Source organism: Pongo pygmaeus, chromosome 1, assembly GCF_028885625.2.
Source record: "Pongo pygmaeus isolate AG05252 chromosome 1, NHGRI_mPonPyg2-v2.0_pri, whole genome shotgun sequence".
Classification (NCBI taxonomy): domain Eukaryota; kingdom Metazoa; phylum Chordata; class Mammalia; order Primates; family Hominidae; genus Pongo; species Pongo pygmaeus.
Genome location: NC_072373.2, coordinates 43,497,445 through 43,514,953, shown reverse-complemented (window position 1 = coordinate 43,514,953; position 17,509 = coordinate 43,497,445). Strand labels below are relative to the sequence as shown.

At 51.6% G+C, this 17,509-nt stretch overlaps 1 protein-coding gene and 1 long non-coding RNA gene across 2 annotated transcripts in view; one reads left to right on the top strand and one right to left on the bottom strand.

Annotated features, from left to right (window-relative positions):
• The window catches only part of SLC26A9 (solute carrier family 26 member 9), a 30,421-nt gene extending 25,220 nt beyond the window's left edge, over nucleotides 1–5,201 (bottom strand). Inside the window, exon 1 of the mRNA XM_054452472.1 lies at nucleotides 5,110–5,201. The gene's annotated coding sequence lies outside the window, so the exon portion shown is untranslated. The remainder of the gene's footprint in view (nucleotides 1–5,109) is intronic.
• Nucleotides 1–17,509, top strand: part of LOC129014807 (uncharacterized) — a 42,974-nt gene that overhangs the window by 3,329 nt on the left and 22,136 nt on the right. The window lies entirely within an intron of this gene.

Here is a 17,509-nt window from a genome sequence, read left to right as displayed (position 1 = left end):
CTATTTCCTTCCTTCCTCCCTTCCTTCCTTCCTTCCTTCCTTCATGTCCTTCTGTCCTGTCCATTGCCTCCATACTTCCACCCACCCTGTCCCATTGCCTCCCTCTTCAAGTCTTATCTCATATTTGGACTATTGCAAAAATTGATTTGCTGGTCTCCAGCCATGCCCCTCCAACCCAGCCTAAACTCCCTGCTCTGAAACCTCTACCTCCTTCATTTCCAGGAGGATGAGACCCAAACTCCTTATTTTGGGCTTTTTGTTTTTTTATCCTCTGGCCTTAGGTGGATTCAGGAAATCTGTTGGCTGGGTCCCTCCACACCATCCGGGCTGGTCTGTTCTGCACCCGCCAAACAAGCCTGGGTCTCTGTTCCCACTTTCCTCCTTACCTGAGGTGCTCTGACTCATTTCTGCCTTTCTAGACCTGCCCATCCTTAAGACCTGTTGAAGTTCCTCCTCCATCCCTCTCCTTCCTCTTCCACTCTTTTCCCTTCTCCTTCTTGCATATGAAGCCTTTCCTGACCACCTTGAAACCTTGAAGGATTTCTCTTTCTCCCAGGATCTCCATGTGCACCCCTCCAGCCTGTACACTAGTGTTGGCTTTGGCCATTTTTCTTCGGGAGGAAAGCGGCAGGGGTGGTGGAAGTCCTTCAGAGAGCAACAGGTAGGTGACTCAGGACCAGTTCTGCCTCTCTGGGCAGGCTCACCAACAGATGGAGCACCAGATACTAGGGAGTCCCCTCTGACACAGGCTAACAGAGGAAAAGCCTCCCTTGCTTTACTGGAATACCAAATCTGTCTCTTTCCCATGCCCTCTGCCCATCCCAGAAATAGGATGCTGAAGGAGAGAAGGCTCTGGGAGCTTTCACAATCCTGAGTTTGCATAAAGATGAGAACCCAGTAGCCAGTCAGAGTCAGAAAGTTTTGTGTAGAAGAGAACTTGAGGACCACATTGGTCCAATTGTCTCATTTTGCAGATAAAGAAACTGCACTTGATTTAACTCCAGTGTTCCTATTCGAAGGGGCTTCAGACCTTCCAGGGACAAAGCTGATCCCAGGACAATGTTTTCCCCTGAGTGGCACTCAGAATGCCCCTTTCTGACCACCCTGGTGTCCTTGCCACCCCAGCTGATGGGACAGGACCTCTGGGTTCTGTTACTCCTCTTGAGGGCTCTGGTTCCCTCCTGGCCTTGGTTTCCCAGGACTATGATGGCCAGAGTTGCAAAACTGAAGCCACAGGAACTGCCCCAGCTCCTGGTGAGAAGGCGCCCTCAACGTACTTCCTAATTCCAAGAATAGGGGTTGAGGTTGGGTGGGACGTAGAAGACAAGGGTACTTCATCCCCAGCCAGCCCTTCAGGTGAGGACAAGAGGTGGAGGGAAGGGGGATGGGAGTGGCGGAAAAGGGTGAGTGGCATGGTGGGGAGGAGGAGTCTCAGAGAGCTAGCAGGGATGGGAGTCCCAGGGAATCCTCAGAGAGGGTGTTTCACGATGCTAGATGCTACGTTGGGGGCGGGAAAGTGGAAGAGGGAGCAAGAAAGAGAGCCAGGTATAGGGAATATAACAATCTGATCCCTAGTTAAACAACCAAACAGCCATGCTAAGTGATGTCAGCATCGCTGGGAAAAAAAGTCAAGTGCCCTATTGCCAGAGGTGTGTATCTACAAGCCCTGCCCCCGCCACCCCTCAACTGCCTTCCATCCCCCTACCGGGCCAGGGATAAATAGCAGGTGCCATATGATAATACTGAGAAACAAAAGGGTGACCCTGCCCCTCCTCCACTCTGCAGGGAAGGGGGGTAGGTCCTAAAGAGCTGCAGGAACTTAGAGGGGGTCTGTAGGGTTTAAGGGGAGTAGGGGGTGAGCCGGGGAGAGCAGAGGGCAGGAGATGTGGGTCATGGGCCATTCCCATGCCCTGGCAGGAGAGTGGGTCAAATCTGGAGCAGAGGGGATGCAGGGGTCCTGCGAGGTGGAGGAGCTGGGAGAGGGGAAGCAAAGAGAAAATAGACCCTGCAGGGAGGGCACAGGCTGAAGCAGATCCCCTCTTGAGATTCTCCAGGATTTCTCCTCCAATGAGCTCATGCCAAAGCATGCCCCTGGTACATTCTCCCGGTCACATTTCTAACCAGGTCTCTGTCAACACCATCCAAATATTGTAGGCAGAGATGGGCTTGGGCAGAGATGGGCTCAGGCAGAGATAGTGCCCTAGTGGATGCACCGAAAGGCTCGGAACGGCACCTGGCCGTGGGAAGCATGCAATAAACTCCAACTATCATCATTACTGCTATGACTCCAGAGGAGCCTTTTTCTTGCTCTGCCATCTCTAGTGGGCACTCTGCCTTTTTCTGGCTTTCCTTTTTCCATCTGCCCCTATACCCACTGCCCCATGCCTTAACCCCTCCAAATTTTCCCAGGACTTGATGAGAGGAATAGCAGAAAACCTTGTCAGAAGAGGGTAGAACATCTGCGGAGCAGGACGGTGAGGGGCCCATTTGTGGGTTTTGGTCAGATCTGGAGGTGATCTTGTCACTGTGGCCCAGGCTGACTTCCTCCCTCAGTCCTGTCGGGGGTGTGCATGTGGGGGAGGGGGGTTTTGACGCATGTGTGCCAGGTACGGGAACAGCCCTGGCTTGGCCAACCCACCCTGGCGTCCTTATCGCTGGTTCCTAGCCAGCTGGTTGCTGTGTTCTGGGAAGAGGAAAGGTCACCTTGAGGTTTCCCCTTCGCTCTAGCTGCTGGTTGCCTCCCTGCCTCATCCAGGGTGGGGGCCACTGGGTAAGAGCAGCCTCTGAGTGACCCAGGTGTGAATGTGAGTTGGGACAGACAAGCTGGCTGGGGTCTCAGTGGGAGACCACATCCCTGGCAGGAGGAGGAAGGATGTAGAGGCCTCTGCACCCCTAAGGCTTTTTTGTTTGTTTGTTTGTTTTGCTTTTGTTTTTTGAGATGGAGTCTCCCTCTGTCACCCACGCTGGAGTGCAGTGGCACGATCTCGGCTCACCACAACCTCCGCTTCCTGGGTTCAAGCAATTCTCCTGCCTCAGCCTCCCTAGGAGCTGGGATTACAGGTGCGCACCATGACACCCAGCTAATTTTTTTTGTATTTTTACTAGAGACGGGGTTTTGCCATGTTGGCCAGGCTGGTCTCGAACGCCTGACCTCTAGTGATCTGCCCTCCTCGGCCTCCCAAAGTGCTGAGATTACAGGCTGAGCCACTGCGCCCAGCCCCCCAGGGCATTTTTAAACACTCCTTTTCCTTCTACTGTCCCTGTGTTTCCAGGGCAAATCTCTCCCTGCTCCTCACCCCAGCCTAATTTCCTCCTCAGTGTAGGGGAGGATGAGATGTCCCTAAGGTGTCTTAGAGACTGCATCCCATGTAGGGGAGAGATTCACTGATACCACCCCCCAAATCCCCACTCCTTATCTACAGGCGGACTCCCCCTCCCTCTGCACTTTCCCTGCTAGGAATGTGCTGGGCTGAGGAAACAGGCTCCAGAAAGAGGGACCAAGGCTAGACTTTGAGAATCACTTCCTAATAGCAAGACTGACAAGGTCATGGGCTCCCTGGAATGGGCACTTGAGGTTAAATTCCTAGAAGTCTTTAAGGAGACTGGGGTTACTTTCACTTGGAAGCAGGGCCTGGGCAAGGAGACCAGTGAAGGGCCCAGCTGCTCTGGTCCCAGAAATCCAGGCGAAAGCCCAGAGAGGCATCCAGTGAAGATCAACTCCCCTTGAAGGGGTGGCTCTGCCCCTTCCATCTTCCAAATAGTGACCCCACAGCCCCCAAAGCTTGGTCAGTGTTGAGCTGGTCCTCGATTCCCCCAGCAAGTTCACGGGGGTCAGTCTGGCTGTTTAGTACGGTTTAAGAGGCACTCTTGAATACTGGGTATATGCCAATCTCCGGAAGACTCTGGACATTAAAAGACAAAGAGGAGTCCGTCTCTGCTCCAGGGTTTATACAAATGAGACTCAGAGAGCAGGTGGCTAGCTCTGGGAAGTGCCTGGGAAGGCCATCCTGGCAGTGGAGGTGCTCCTGGCCATGCTGGTCTCCATGCTGCCCAAGCAGGGTCTTGCCAGGTTCTGAATGCCAGGGCCAGGATGAGGGAGGTGGGGGAGGACTGTGGGGTTCTGAGAAAGGGTCATCTGCATGAGTGAAGCCACTCAGGGGGAAAGCCCTCTCTCAGTCTGTCCACTTGGGGGGCTGTGTCACTCCAAGGTCTTCTTCTGGTGCTCAGACCCGTGGGGCCAAGTGTAAGGGGGCAGTTGGTGCTGGAATAATAGAAGCTTTGTTAGGTCTCAGCTGGGGACCCTCTGGGCTGGTTTTGAGGAATGGGGGCACTGCCTGAGAGTGGCTTGGAACCCCTTGGAGCTGCAGGATGAGGGGTTTGGGGACTGAGAGCCTGGAGAGCTGGCTGCCCATCCACTGTCCTGGCCCAAGCCCTTCTGTGTTGAAGCATTCACCAATGAGTCGGGCGTCCCAGGTCCAGCTACCACCCACCCGCCTGCCTGATGGAGCTGGTCCCTTGCTCACCCTCTCCCACTCCTCGGTTTCCTCCCCCTCCACCTCTTCCAACTTCTCAGGACTAATGGGGACACGTGGGATTCTGCGTAGTCCATGCTAAGTTCCCCGAGCTGGTGGAGAAGTAAATGAGTGAAGGAGGATGTCTGGTGGGGAGACAGCCATACAGAGTAGGCTGGTGAGTCAAGCATTAAGAGCTTTTGCCTCCAAGACTTGAAAAGAAAGGGAGAGGAGCAGCGCACAGCTTCAAAGGCTGGCGCAGAGGAAGGTCTAACATTTTCCTTTCCCTCGGAGGCCTTTGCCTCGCTCTGTTTCAGGGTCTGGCGACCTCCTCCACCACACCCTCACCCTACTTGCTCCCTCAGCCAAGCCCAGCCTTGCAGCCCAGGTCCTTACATGGACGTGAAGACCCGAAGGGCTCCTCAGAGGGGAAGGGCTGGGAGGCTGCTCTCAGACTCCAGGGGCCAGAGTGTCCTTCCTACTTGTGCCCAGGTTGGCAGTTGGTTCCTGTCATCCCTCCTCTCGGTACCCCTGGTGCCTGCCCTCTTGCAGGGATGACCCCAGCCCAGTGGGGTGGGCTGGGCTGGGTGGGGCTTACCGGTGGGTGAGCAAAGCCGGCTGGGCAGGGCTGCAGGTGTGTCTGGGGAGCGGGCAGCCGAAAGGTGTTCCTGAGGTGTGTGAAAGGGCTCTGCTCAAATAATCCAGGGAGGCGTTTATAAATAACTTTTCCTCAGGGCCACGGGGTGAGCCCCGGCTTCTGATTGGCTCAGAGGGGAAGTGGTTTTGAACACTACACCATAGCTAAGCCTGAGGAGATAGGAAAAGGAGATAAGGGGGAAAAGGTCCCAAATGAACAGCCCTTTTTTTGTTTTACCTGGGGAGCAGGGCTGTTTGATGGGAGCTTGGCACTTCCTAAATCCACCCCGAAGACAATAGGTCACATTCAGTGGGGCTCCTGCCCCACAGGCTCCCCCAAGGCGGCCCGGGAGGAGGGGGACGAGGCAGAGGAGGGGGACAAGGCAGGACAAGCTCCTCTGAGCTTGCTGTCCTGCTGCTTATGGGGCTGGGGGTCAGGCCAAAGAGCCTCTTGGACAATGGGCGCTATTGAGGCCACCTGAGGGGTGTGCTCTTGGGGCTGCTTGCTTTGAAGATTGGAGATCTAGGGGGTGGGAAGACAGTAGTCCTCTGAACACCCCTGGGGAAGGGGAAGAACCGTGTCTGGGAGGCCCTGGGAGCCTTTAGGCAGTTTTGGGTTGTGGTGGAGACCTGGTTCCCAGTTCTGTCCCCAGTCTTCAGTTGCTTATAAGCTCTGTGCCTTGGTCTATCCATCAGTGCAATGGGGGAAATTATTCCTGGCCCTCCAGGTAGTGTGCAAAGAGAACACAGGGGTTTAGAATCTGATAAAAGAGCTCAAGAAACCGGACTTAGAACAATTATATGAGAGGCGACCTGAAGGCTAGCAAATCTCCAATCACAGCCCTCTGCCGCTTCCAGGAATTAATGTCTCCCTGGGTCATGGCACTGATCCGGCTGTTGCCAGCAGAGCTGCCCATCCCAGGCCCATTGAGTGCTACGGAAGGACCTCAGAAAGCAATTGTGGACAGGGGCTGGGAGGGTGGGTGGGGGAGTTTCTTAATTTACTTCCTGGGAGGGAGAGTCCCTACCTGACACCAGGTGCCTGTTCTTTGAGACATCAAGTGCTGCACTGTCCTTGTCCTCAATTGTCCTCTCATCTCTCCAAAAGAAACCAGAGGCTCTGAAGTGGGCTGGAATCAGTGCAGGGGGCTTCAGTAAGGCACCTCTGGAAGTTGGGGCGAAAGTTCCCCATGGTGAAATGAGCTGGCTTCAGTACATAATAGGGACTCAATAAATATTTGTTAAATGAATGAAAGAGTGAATTATCTGCAAGCCCAACCCAAGGGATAGTTTGTAGATGCATTGCTTGTGGGGGGGACTAGGGAAACACCCAAGGTCACTCAGAGTTGTCAGGGTGTAGCCAGACAAATGGCTGAAGAGAGCCAGAATTCAAGTGACCCAAGTGTGCCCTGACACCTGGCTGAGGGAAGGATGCGTGCATGGACACTGCCTCGGGGAGCCCCTCCCCAGACCCCTATGTGGACTTAGCTGACATGTTGCACATTCGTTCCTCTGGCTTTCTCTGCTTCACTCTCATAACACTGACCACAATTAATGGTAATTATGTATGGAATTGTCAGTCTTTCTGCAAAGACCATGAACTCCCTGAGGAGGGCAAGGGGGCAGTGCCTCTTTTGTATCCCTACCCACCTAGCCCAGTGCCTGGCACTTAGGAGGAGCTCAATATAGATTTGAGGAATGAATGAACAATGGTATGATAGAGTCTTTAAACAAACCAAAACCAGAGGGTAAGAATTTGTCCATGCATCTTCAGTATTGTCCAGTGTCATGGGTAGCCTGACCTGTTCTAAACTTTGGCCAGGAAATTCCTAGAAAGCAGATGAGTCATTAGGTTCTTCCTATAGCCAGGTGACAGTGGCCATCAAGATCAAACAACTAAGTCCCCTTGCTGAGACACCATGTCCACCAGGGAATCTTCTGGTTGTATGTCCTTTAGGGCAGAGAATGCACTGCCCAGCTGGCTAGAGCATCTAGGGCTGCTTTTGCAGGCATGCTTCTCTTTTAAATGACCCATGGACATTCTGGGCTACCCATTGGTCCAGTGTGAGTTTTATTAATGTGAGTTAGTATCTCCTGAGTATGACCTAGTTTCCACAGTAACACTTGGTTTTCACACAGGTGATTTGGTTTAATTCTTATATCAAACATTTAGGCACGTTACTGTCATTTTTTGATGAGTAAACTGAGTTGACTGAAGTGAAATCACTTGTCTAAGATCACAAAGATCTGGATGGAAGAGACAGGAATCTAACTTAGCTAAAATGGCTTCAAATCCTCTGCTTAGTCTATGATATCATCTTAACCTTTGAGCCTGTGAAGCTAAGGATGAGATCCTATAAAAGACCATACCTTTTAGATACTATCAGGTTCCCTTGCAGGTATAACTCCTAACGTAATGTGAATGAAGATGTCTGGGGCCTCCAGGATACATACTGGAGTTGGAAACTTGTTTTCTGTCCTCAAAACTTTTCTACTGTCTCAGCAAAATTCTGGGCAGGTAGCTCTTGCATTATAGGGGCAATAGGGATAGATGAGCCCAGAGATTCCTCTGAAGTCACCAAGGAAGATTGATAGGGGCCTCAGAATCTGGGGCTGGTCATTGGTGGAAGGCCCAGGAAGAAGGAAACCAGATCAGAGGCTAGGGAAGCAGAAGACAGAAGGGAGAGTGCCCCGAGGGCTGAAAAGGCATCTTAGGGGTATCTTGGGTAGAATTAAAGTGTGGACAAATTTAGGGTTGGTGGAGGGAACACAAAGATATGGAGAGATAGGTGACAGAAATAGAAACACAGAGAAAAGGTGATGGAGACAAAGACTCAGAAACAAAGAGAAAGGAGCCAAGGACACATTCACAGCCATAGCAGCTCAGCCTTGAGTTTTGCTAAATCGTCTGTGTTTCATGATGAAAGTGATGAACAGCAACCCTATGCCTCTTTCTGGAGCAGGAGAGAGAATCCTTTGGAAGCAACCTACTTCACCCCCAGCCCTAGGGTGGGATGCTGCATTCCTTCATTCATTCCTTCATTCATTCATTCATTCATTCACTGGAAACCCCTTATCAAGTGCCAGGATCCTGTCCTGGGGAAAATGAAATAAATCAAACACAATCCCTGTCCTGAAAAGATCCTACAGTCTGGTGAGGAAGACAGGAAGGTGAAGAAACCATTGTAGCAAGGAACATAGGGTGCTATGGGAGTACAGGGGAGAGGTGCCCAGATCAGCTCTCCAGGGGACAGAGAAGGAGCCAGGAAGACTTCTGGCAAGAGGAGGGCAGGAAGGTCAGTCACAGCTGCAGCCTGGACACCTAAGCTATAGACCCCAGGTGGGGGAGGACTCCCAGGAAGAAGTAGGATGGTGGCTTCCCCTGGAAGCACTGTTTCTAGAAGGGATTTCCAGCTTGTTCCCAAGTCCTCTTTGACTTCTGAATGCACCCAAGGTTCTCTGCCTTAAAGCCCATCCCTATGTTCCCCTGTGATCCAGAGCTTGTGACCACATACACACATGGTCACACTGAACAGTCACACATAACACTGAGTTATGCAGATAAACCCAAAGTATTCCTAAGGTTCCCTCCTGACACATCTCACCTTGGAGCTGATCTTGCTAAGAAACAGCTATTTTTCAGATGAGCAAAATCAGGCTAGACCTGCAAACAGGAGACAAATTCTGCCACCTCTGTCCATCCTTGGGCCTCTGGTCTTATCTGCACCTGCTGGCTTCTTGCACGTGTGCCCTGTGTGGGTGCCAAGGGTGTGGGCAGGAACATGTCTTGGGCAGAGCAGCCCAATGACTTAAGCAAATACCTTAAGGCTAAAGACAGAAAAGTCTTCACCACCCTGCCCTGCAGTGGCAGGATCTGGCCTGGCCCTCCACGGCTGCCAGTTTCATGAGTGCTTGAGGACTGGTGGGACTGCAGAGGTACCCAAGGAGAGGCGAATCCTCACTTCTGTCCCCTGGGAAGCCAGGGGCTCAAGTACCCCAGCTGTAAGTATCTTAGGTTGGTCAGGAGACATGGAAGGCAAGGTGAGTAGGGTGATGCCAACCAGTGCTTGCTTGGTCTTTCAACACAGGGAACTCCTAGCATGTGCCCAGCACTGTGCTAGGCACTGGGCATGCAAGACCCAGTGAGAACCAGTCCTTGGGAGATCAAGACCCTGGCAGGAGCAGGCAGAGGAGGCTTCTAGAATACACACAACGACAGAGCTGGGAGACAATATGTTAGGAGGAACCTTAGGGTGGACTCTGAGGTGGCGAGGGTCTGGACAGTTCTTGTCTGGAGACAGTCAGGTCAGCATTGACCATGATCCCTGCACATCTGAGGCCAGAGGAAAGGACGTGGCACAAACCATAGAATGGGAGACAAGGAAGGGGCCTTAGGGTCCACCTGGTTCACCTCTCTCATTTTACATATGAGATACCCGAGGCCCCAGAGAGGGCCAGGGACCTGCCCAAAGTCACCGAGAGAGATAATGGCAGAGCTGAGGAGATGGCTCAGGTTGGTGCCTGCCTCAGGACCCCATCCTATCCCTCCACCCTGGCCCTGGAGCACAAACCAAGCCCTCTCTCCACAAAGAGGGCAAGAAGTCACGTGGGGACCTCCTCCCACTCCCCATTCGATCATTACCCAGACACACCCTGGGCTCTGAGGTGGGCATATGCCAGCTGCCGCTGCAGAGGGACTGTTCTGCCCGTCTGAACTCAGCACTCCTTTAGGAGTGGTTTAGGGTTGGGGTTGGGGGTGTGGGGGAAGCAGGTCTGCAGCGTCAGGGCTTGGGAGCCCAGGAGGATACAACTCCTAGGTGGGCGGGTCCTGCAGCTTCTAGAAAGAGGAAAGGATTCTGCTCAGAACCAGAAATTGGCCTGGGTGAGGGTGTTCAGGGCAGTTCACACTGCCCTGGGAATGCTGAGACTGGGGCTGGAGCTAAGGAGGAGGTGAGTTCCAGGTGGTTAATGTTGACTGATGGGCCTCCTGGCTGCAATCCTGACACTGGGGCCTTAAGCCAAGCACATATTAACCTGGGTGTAGGGGCTGCTTCTAAGCGGGGGATGTAGACCCCCAATTCAGGGAGAACTGAGAGAGCTGGAGAAGCATGGAATTGAGAATCTTGGGCACCAGGCCTCACCCTATCTCTAGGATCTGGCTTAGGCAGTGAGGGTATTATGGCAGAGGTGGTTTTTCTGACTGCAGTAAAGTCATAGGAAAATGATGCCTTCCCATCTCCCTCTTCCTATTCCACATTCTCCAGGAAAGAGTCTGAGACTGGAAGGTGCCTAATACCCACCACCTGATCCAGCCCACCTGACTCTTCCTCCCTGGTGACTCCTGACCACACAGACCTCTGTTTTCTGAGTGCCAACAGCTGTGCAGTCTGAACCTCACTGCTGGCGGAAAGTGAGGTATTCTAGGTCTTCTAGGTTAGTTTTGTCTCCCAGTGGTTCCTTGAGGCCCGGGATTGTATCACAAGCACTTGTGAGACATCAGAATGTACTGGAAGAAAGAAAACTTTAGGCTCAGATCTTGGCTCTGGGGTTTGCTAGTCATGAGACCTGGGGCAAAGTATTAAACTCCCAGGCTCAATTTACTCATCTGTGAAGGGGGTCGAGTGGCAACAAAGGAGGTGTGGTTGTAAGGTGAATTCCTTTCCTTCCGGCACAAAGACAGGGCCGAGGAATGACCACTAGTGGCATGGCCATCTGCTTATCTCCATCATCTCTCTGATAGCGCAGTGTAATCAGCCGTTCATCCATATCCCAGCTAGGCGAGGCCCTTCTCAACTGCACAATGAATGGCCCTTGCTCCCTTGTCCCAGGGAGCCAGGAGTGCAGAGCTCCCGTTTGCAGGTCTTGCCTCACAGTCTCCCAGAGATGCAGCCAAGTGGCAGAATGGGTTCCAGAAGGCTCCCCACCCAAGCTTCTCCAGAAGAGCAAAACCATGGTGGCAGTACCTGCACCTGAGCCCTGGAGCCCCAGCCCCCTCTGCCTTTTCTCCTTTTGGAAGGTGCCAGGTGGAAAGGGTGTGAGTGAATGTGTGTGTGTGTGTGTCTGCAGTGTGAATTTTGAACAAGAGTGACAATGCTTTTCTAAAACACAGGGGGACTTGGGTATGTAGTACACCTTTCCTCTTCCTCCCTCCTTACCTCCACATGCTCCCTGGTGACCAGTGGTCCTTTGCCTAGCCCTGGATGCAGCTGAGCCCTCTCACCTTCTAGATACCTGGAGCTTTCCTGCCTAAGGAATAAACCAGACTCTCTAGAGCCAGACCCACAGGTGGAGGCAGCTTTTGCAAGAACAGAGTCTTGCAGCAAGGGCTGCTCCAGTTCACATTGGAGGGAAGGGAGTGTGGAGGGGCATGTGTTTACCATGAGTGTGTGGGGGACAAGTCCAGAAATTTATCAGCACCCCTCTGCAAAGTAAACCTCCTATTGCTGCGGGGTTTTTTACCTGCCAAGGTCAGGGGACTTAGCTCCCTGACTCTACCCTCCCCCTTTCCAGCAACCTCCCCAGCACTGATCACCGAGGGCTAAGGTGGAGATGGTAGCAGGGTCAAGGATAGGCTTGCAGCCCTAGAGAAAGGGAATGTCCACCCTAGGAAGGAGACTGGAACCAAGCCAGGGCTTTAGTCTGGGATACACTCGGGTGCCCTGACTAGCCTAAACTCCACTCTTCATCTGGGATTAGGGTCAAGTGTGAACTGTGCATGAGATTCACTGAGCAAAGTGGGCCCAGTGTGAGGGTGGAGGAGGAAAACAGGGACTGGCATGCTGGGACCTCAGCTGGGGCCACTTCTCTGGGTCTCCCAGCACAGCAGGCAGGCCCTAGGTAGGTGTGACAAAGGCTGGCTGAGTGGCGCTGGGGTCCAACCCTCAAGGAGTACCTTCATCCCCAGAGTACAGGAAACAGGTCACTGAGCGAGTGGGTTCTTGGTCAGCTGGGGCTAATTCCTGTCAGCCCTCCAGGACTGTGCTCTGGCCTGGCCTGCTCACAGGGCTGCATTGTTCCCTGGGAGCCTCTTGAGCATTTAGCTTGTCTCGTCCTGCTGGTACATTCATTGGCTGTGATTCCTGCTGAAGACATCTTCAGGGGGCAGGCAGGACGCCAAGCTTGCGGGCAGGACTTGAGCTGCTCCACCGAGCAGGGAGCTCAGAGGCAGCAGGGGCTGGCCAGCCTGGGATGTGACCATCTGGGGCTGTTTTCCAAGGGCAGGAGCAAGTTTGCCTGAGAAGTTCTGACACCCCCACTGGCCCTGGCAAGGAGACTGAGTACCGGCTCTGTCTGCAACTGCAGTGTCCTGAGATTGGCTCTGTCCCCTCCAGAAACAAGCTGTGTGATTATGGGCGAGTTAATAAACTCCCTGAGCTCTTGGCCTCCTCATCTGCAAGATATGGGTACCAGCAGCACCTACCTCAGAGTGACTTTGGGAAGATTAAACAAAGTAATGCATGAAAAGCACATAGCTCAAGGTCTAACACTTCTCAGCCCCAGAGGGCCCAGCCCACTAACACTGCCCTTTCTCTATGCCCTCTCCCCATTCAGCTTGGAATGCTCTCCCTTCTCGCCTCAGCTTCTGAAGCACTTCAGCTCAAGCCACATCTCCCTGATGCCTGCCGTGTGCTCTGGTTGTACCCACACTCCCATAGCACTCTCAGATGGTAACTGCAGTTAGATACTTGACCACGTGTTGTCAGGGATTTGGCTCTAATGGGAGGCTTCATTCCTGGAGCATAAGATTTGGGATGTTTGCTTGTTTTGTCTCCTTTGCAGACCAAAACATACTAAACATTTTAACAAGAGTGCTTACCTGTTGACTGAACTCCCATCCTGGGTCCTACCCCTGGGCAATTAGAATAACCATAATTTATTGTGGTTGTAGTTATGCTCTTTGGAGATTCAAGGGTTCCAAAGAAGTGCTTCAGTTGCAGCCACACCCCACCAGCTGGTGAGCTCATGTGATTGCGACTTACCCACATTTTGCTGGCTTGTGTCCCCTCCCTCTGACTCAGAGCTCGTGTCCTTCCTCAGCTATAGTTTGCCGTGGTTACGCTTGGGAGTCTCTGGGGTGTCTCTGGGTAGACTCTTCTGCTCCAGACTTGTTCTTACTGTCTCTTGCCCATGGGTCATGGAGACAGGGTCCCTCCTGAGAATTCTGCTCTCCTGCTCTGGTGCCATGTCCCGGAGCTCCAACCCTTGAGGGCCCAGCATCTCAGGGCACACTGTGACCAGCTGCCACATCGTGTACCATGCAGAAGTGTGGGTTGTGGCATCTCTCCAATCTGTGTCACACTGTGTTGTCCCAACCCTGATGGTGCTATGCTATCCACCGTCAGAGACTGCATTATGGTAGGACACATGGTGGCCAAGTGGGACTCCACTTCCCAGCCTTCCTTGTAATGAGGTGTGGCCATGTGGCTGAGTCTTCACTGGACTGTGGAATGGAGAATGAGGCCGCCACTTACAGGTCTGGGTCTTGAGTTGTTGGGCATGCTTCCTGAATGCCCTCTCCTCTTCCTGCCAGCTGGAGCCTAGATGTGGTGGGGACCCAGCTTTCACTATGCCTGATGACAATGGCCTGGCAAGTGGGAAAGCAACAGAGGGAAGGAACCTGGGCCTGTGAATGACCTCAGGAAGCTGAGAATGCCAACAGCATGGACTGCTCACTTTGAGACTCACTAGTGTCCCAAGAAGAGAAAAACTCCTATATTCTGTAATCTACTGTATTGAGGTTCTCTTTATAACGGGACTTTAGTCTTTAACACACACATGGGTCCTGAGTCTCATTAAGTCCCTGGTGAGAACAGCTCTTTCTGCTTCTGCTGTAGTCCTGCACTGTCCCCCCAACCCCCTCTCTAAGGGCTGGATGGAACCCAAGGGCCTAGCTGAGGAAAGAGGTCATAGAAGCCCATTTCCTGAGTTCTTCTCTGCACCAAGGGATTTGATCACAGGGACTCTTCCTTTCCTGTAAATAGAGGTCTGGAGGACCTTTGATTCACTAGCTCATCAGACCTACCCAGTCTCTGGATTCTAGTATAAGGTCTTCCAGGTCACCTAGCCCTGTGCATCTTTAACAATGGAAGCTTGGTAATTAATGCCCCAGCATAAGTTAAGCCTCATTGGATGAGGGCATAGTCTTCCTGCTCGGCTCACCTCTGTCTCCTGCTTAGAGTGAGAAGAGAAAGGAAGCAATGGAGGTCTTTCGGATCAGGAAAGAACCCTGCGGGTTAGTAACTTCCAGGTGATAGATGAAGTTGTGCTACTAATCGAGGTTAAGAAAAAATAGTGCTTTAATAATTCCTTGCATTTGTAGAGCACTTAGAGTTTATAGAGTGCTTTAGTATGCATTATCTGAAGCTATTTATCCCCATTTTGCATGTGTGGAGACTGAGGATCCATTGCCCCCACCTAGGATATACCCAAGCTTGGGTTAGCTCTCAGGGTTCCTGACTTCTAGCCTTGTGCTCTTATTTCTATACACTGCCAGGCTGAAAAATGATGGTTTGTGACTTATGCTCAGGAAGTTGTGAACTTTGAGGATGGCTTTGAGAAGAGAGCATTGTGTTGACTTTGGGGGAGACATTTCACCAGCTGAGGTCTCAGTTTCTTCTTCTGTAAATGTGAAAGACATGCCGGCCTCTCCCAGACCAAGTAGAGAGTTTGTTGTTGTCACATACATGGTTCCTATTCCAATTCCTGCCCTTACTCTAAGGCTGTAGGGTAAATTGTTCTGTGGGCTTAGATTTGTCTGAGGAAGTTGGGGTTTGGGGAGGAAGAGGTGTCCTGGGGCTGCTCCTTCCAGATGGGTTAACCCAAGGTGAACCACACTAGGCTGTCCTCTGGGTGGGGAAGTGTCATCTGAGACAAGTCCTCAGCCCAGGGAGACTGGGGTGGGGGTGGGGTGGGGACTTGCTCTTTCACCTCAAGTAGCCCAGCCACACCAGGTGCCTGGGTGGAGTGTAGGATAAAGGGCCAGTAGGGAAGAAAGGCTGGTTTGACCCTAGTGCCCCTGATTTTGCTGCCCCACCAATTACACAAACACAGCCTTGCACACCTGACATGAGCACACCCAGATCAAGAACCACAGACCCCAAGCCCCAGGCCCCTCAGCTTCTATAGAAAAGCAGCATGCAGGATTCAGGTTAGACACAAAGGAAAACTTCCCAGGGTATGGGTATTAGATCAGAGACTGGATGGTGTGGAATTTTCTGAAGGGTGTATGATAGTTTCTATAAACATGAAAAAAATGCTTATCCTCTGGTGAAGGGGGTGGGGGCGGGGCTGGTAGAGACAGTTCAAGTGGACTTGCCTAGAAGTAGCTGGATGAATAATGTGTAAAACCTTACTGGTGAAAGCCTTCAAGCCCAGGCAGAAAGAAAAGCAATGAAAGAATGAAGCAAGAGGCACGTAGGAGCTATACCCCTTGCTTATGTCTATGCCTGGGAGTGGGAAAGAAAGAGCATTCTTGGCTTTGAATACAGAGAGGGGGGCTACTTGCCTGCTGGGCAAGTGGTTACCTGGGAAGCAGGACCCTTTGGCTCTCAGAACAGGGAAGTGGTGGGGGGTCTGTGGGATGCAGATTTCCATGTGTCTGGCGGTCCAGTGACATCTACAGCGGTTATTAGGACTGCCCAAGCAAATGAACACAGGGCATAGTGTGAGAGGGAAGCCAGGGAGGAGAGCTACAGAACAGCTGCTGGCCTCTGCTCCACCAAAGCAAACAAACCAAGGCCTTGGGAGAGGAGCTGAGAGGGTCCTATGGAGGTAGGATGATTCTCTGACCCTAATTCTTCCTATCTCCACATTTTATCATGAAAAAATTTTCTCTAACTTATAGAAAAGTTGAAAGACTTCTATGATGAACATTGTATACCCGCCACTTAGAGTCTTCCCTTAACATTTTGTTCTGTGTTGCAGAACACATATCTACCCAACTACCCATTCCTCTGTCCATCCATCCATCCCTTGTATTTTTGGAAGCATTTCAAAGCACGGTGCAGACATCAGTAGCCATTTAGGCCAATACTTCAGCATCATATCATTAACAAAGTTCAATATTTGTCACAGTTATTTTTTTCTATGGAGATAAGTTTTACATACAAGGAAATGCACAATTCTCCAATGTGCCATACATGAGTTCTGGCAAACCCCTACACCTGTGCATCTCAAATCCTTATCAAGGTGCAGAACATGAAGATGACTCCAGAAAGCTCCCCAATGCCCAATAAATCCCTGCCCCATCCCCAAGCGACAACTGTTCTGATTGTTTTTTTTTTTCTATCAGATTTAGTTTTGCCTGTTCTATGACTTCATCCACATACATGAAATCATACAATATGTACTTGGGTGAAGGTTTCTTCCCTCAGCATTATGACTCCTGAAGTCTTTGGCAAAGAGTCTGCTTTATAAAAAGCCAGACTTTTTTTTTTTTTACCACCAAAAATCATGTCCCCAAATCTAATCTTCATTAACTCCAGGGAAGCTGTGTTTACAAGGGCATGGTCAACACCCCAGAGCACTCATACTGTTTGTCCTTGATCACCTGAAGGTAAACAGGGCTGAGCCAAGAGACATCTGTGAGCTGGGCTGTTTTTCAGTTCCCAGCCTCCTGTTTCTGCTACTAACTGCTCTTTGGGGCACCACCTGCCCCCAGCCCCATAGACTATTCCTACTCCAGGCACATGGGGCTCTGCCTTCTTTATGCCCTCCTCCGCCTCCCTAACAAAACCAGAAGGATCTGCTCACCAGCCATTTACACTAGATGACTGATAGTCCCGGTTACACTGTAACTGCACCGCCTTCCACTGAAGTGTTGCCTCTACAGGGTATTGACTTGGGTTTGCTTCCAAATGGGACCCGATAGGCTCCGCAGCCCTGCGCCTCTTGGACTTCCCCCGAGGCTCCCCTAAGAATGGGGAGCCGAGACTGTGTCTCCACAGGAACTCGAAGATGCAACTCAGCGGTACTCAGTGGGCGCAGCTTCATTCTTAGACACAACCCATAGACAAAGTGCAGAAGACTTAAAACTGTGATGATATGAAAGCAATGCTGTGGCTCACAGAAACCTGGAGGAGGGGCAGAGGATATAGATTCCCACATCCCTCCCAGAGGTGGGGCGACAGGCACTATCTAGAGCTGATGCATTAATAATAAGAAATTAGGAAAGGAAGGAAGGAAGAAAAGAAGCAAGGAAAGAAGGAAGGAAGAAAGGAAGGAAGGAAGGAAAGGAGGGAAGGAAAATAGATAGATCGATAGATAGATCGACAGATAGATAGACAGATAGATAGATAGATAGATAGATAGATTTAAAGATATTGAAAGTCCCAAAGGCAGCAACCAGAAGACCCAAAATAACA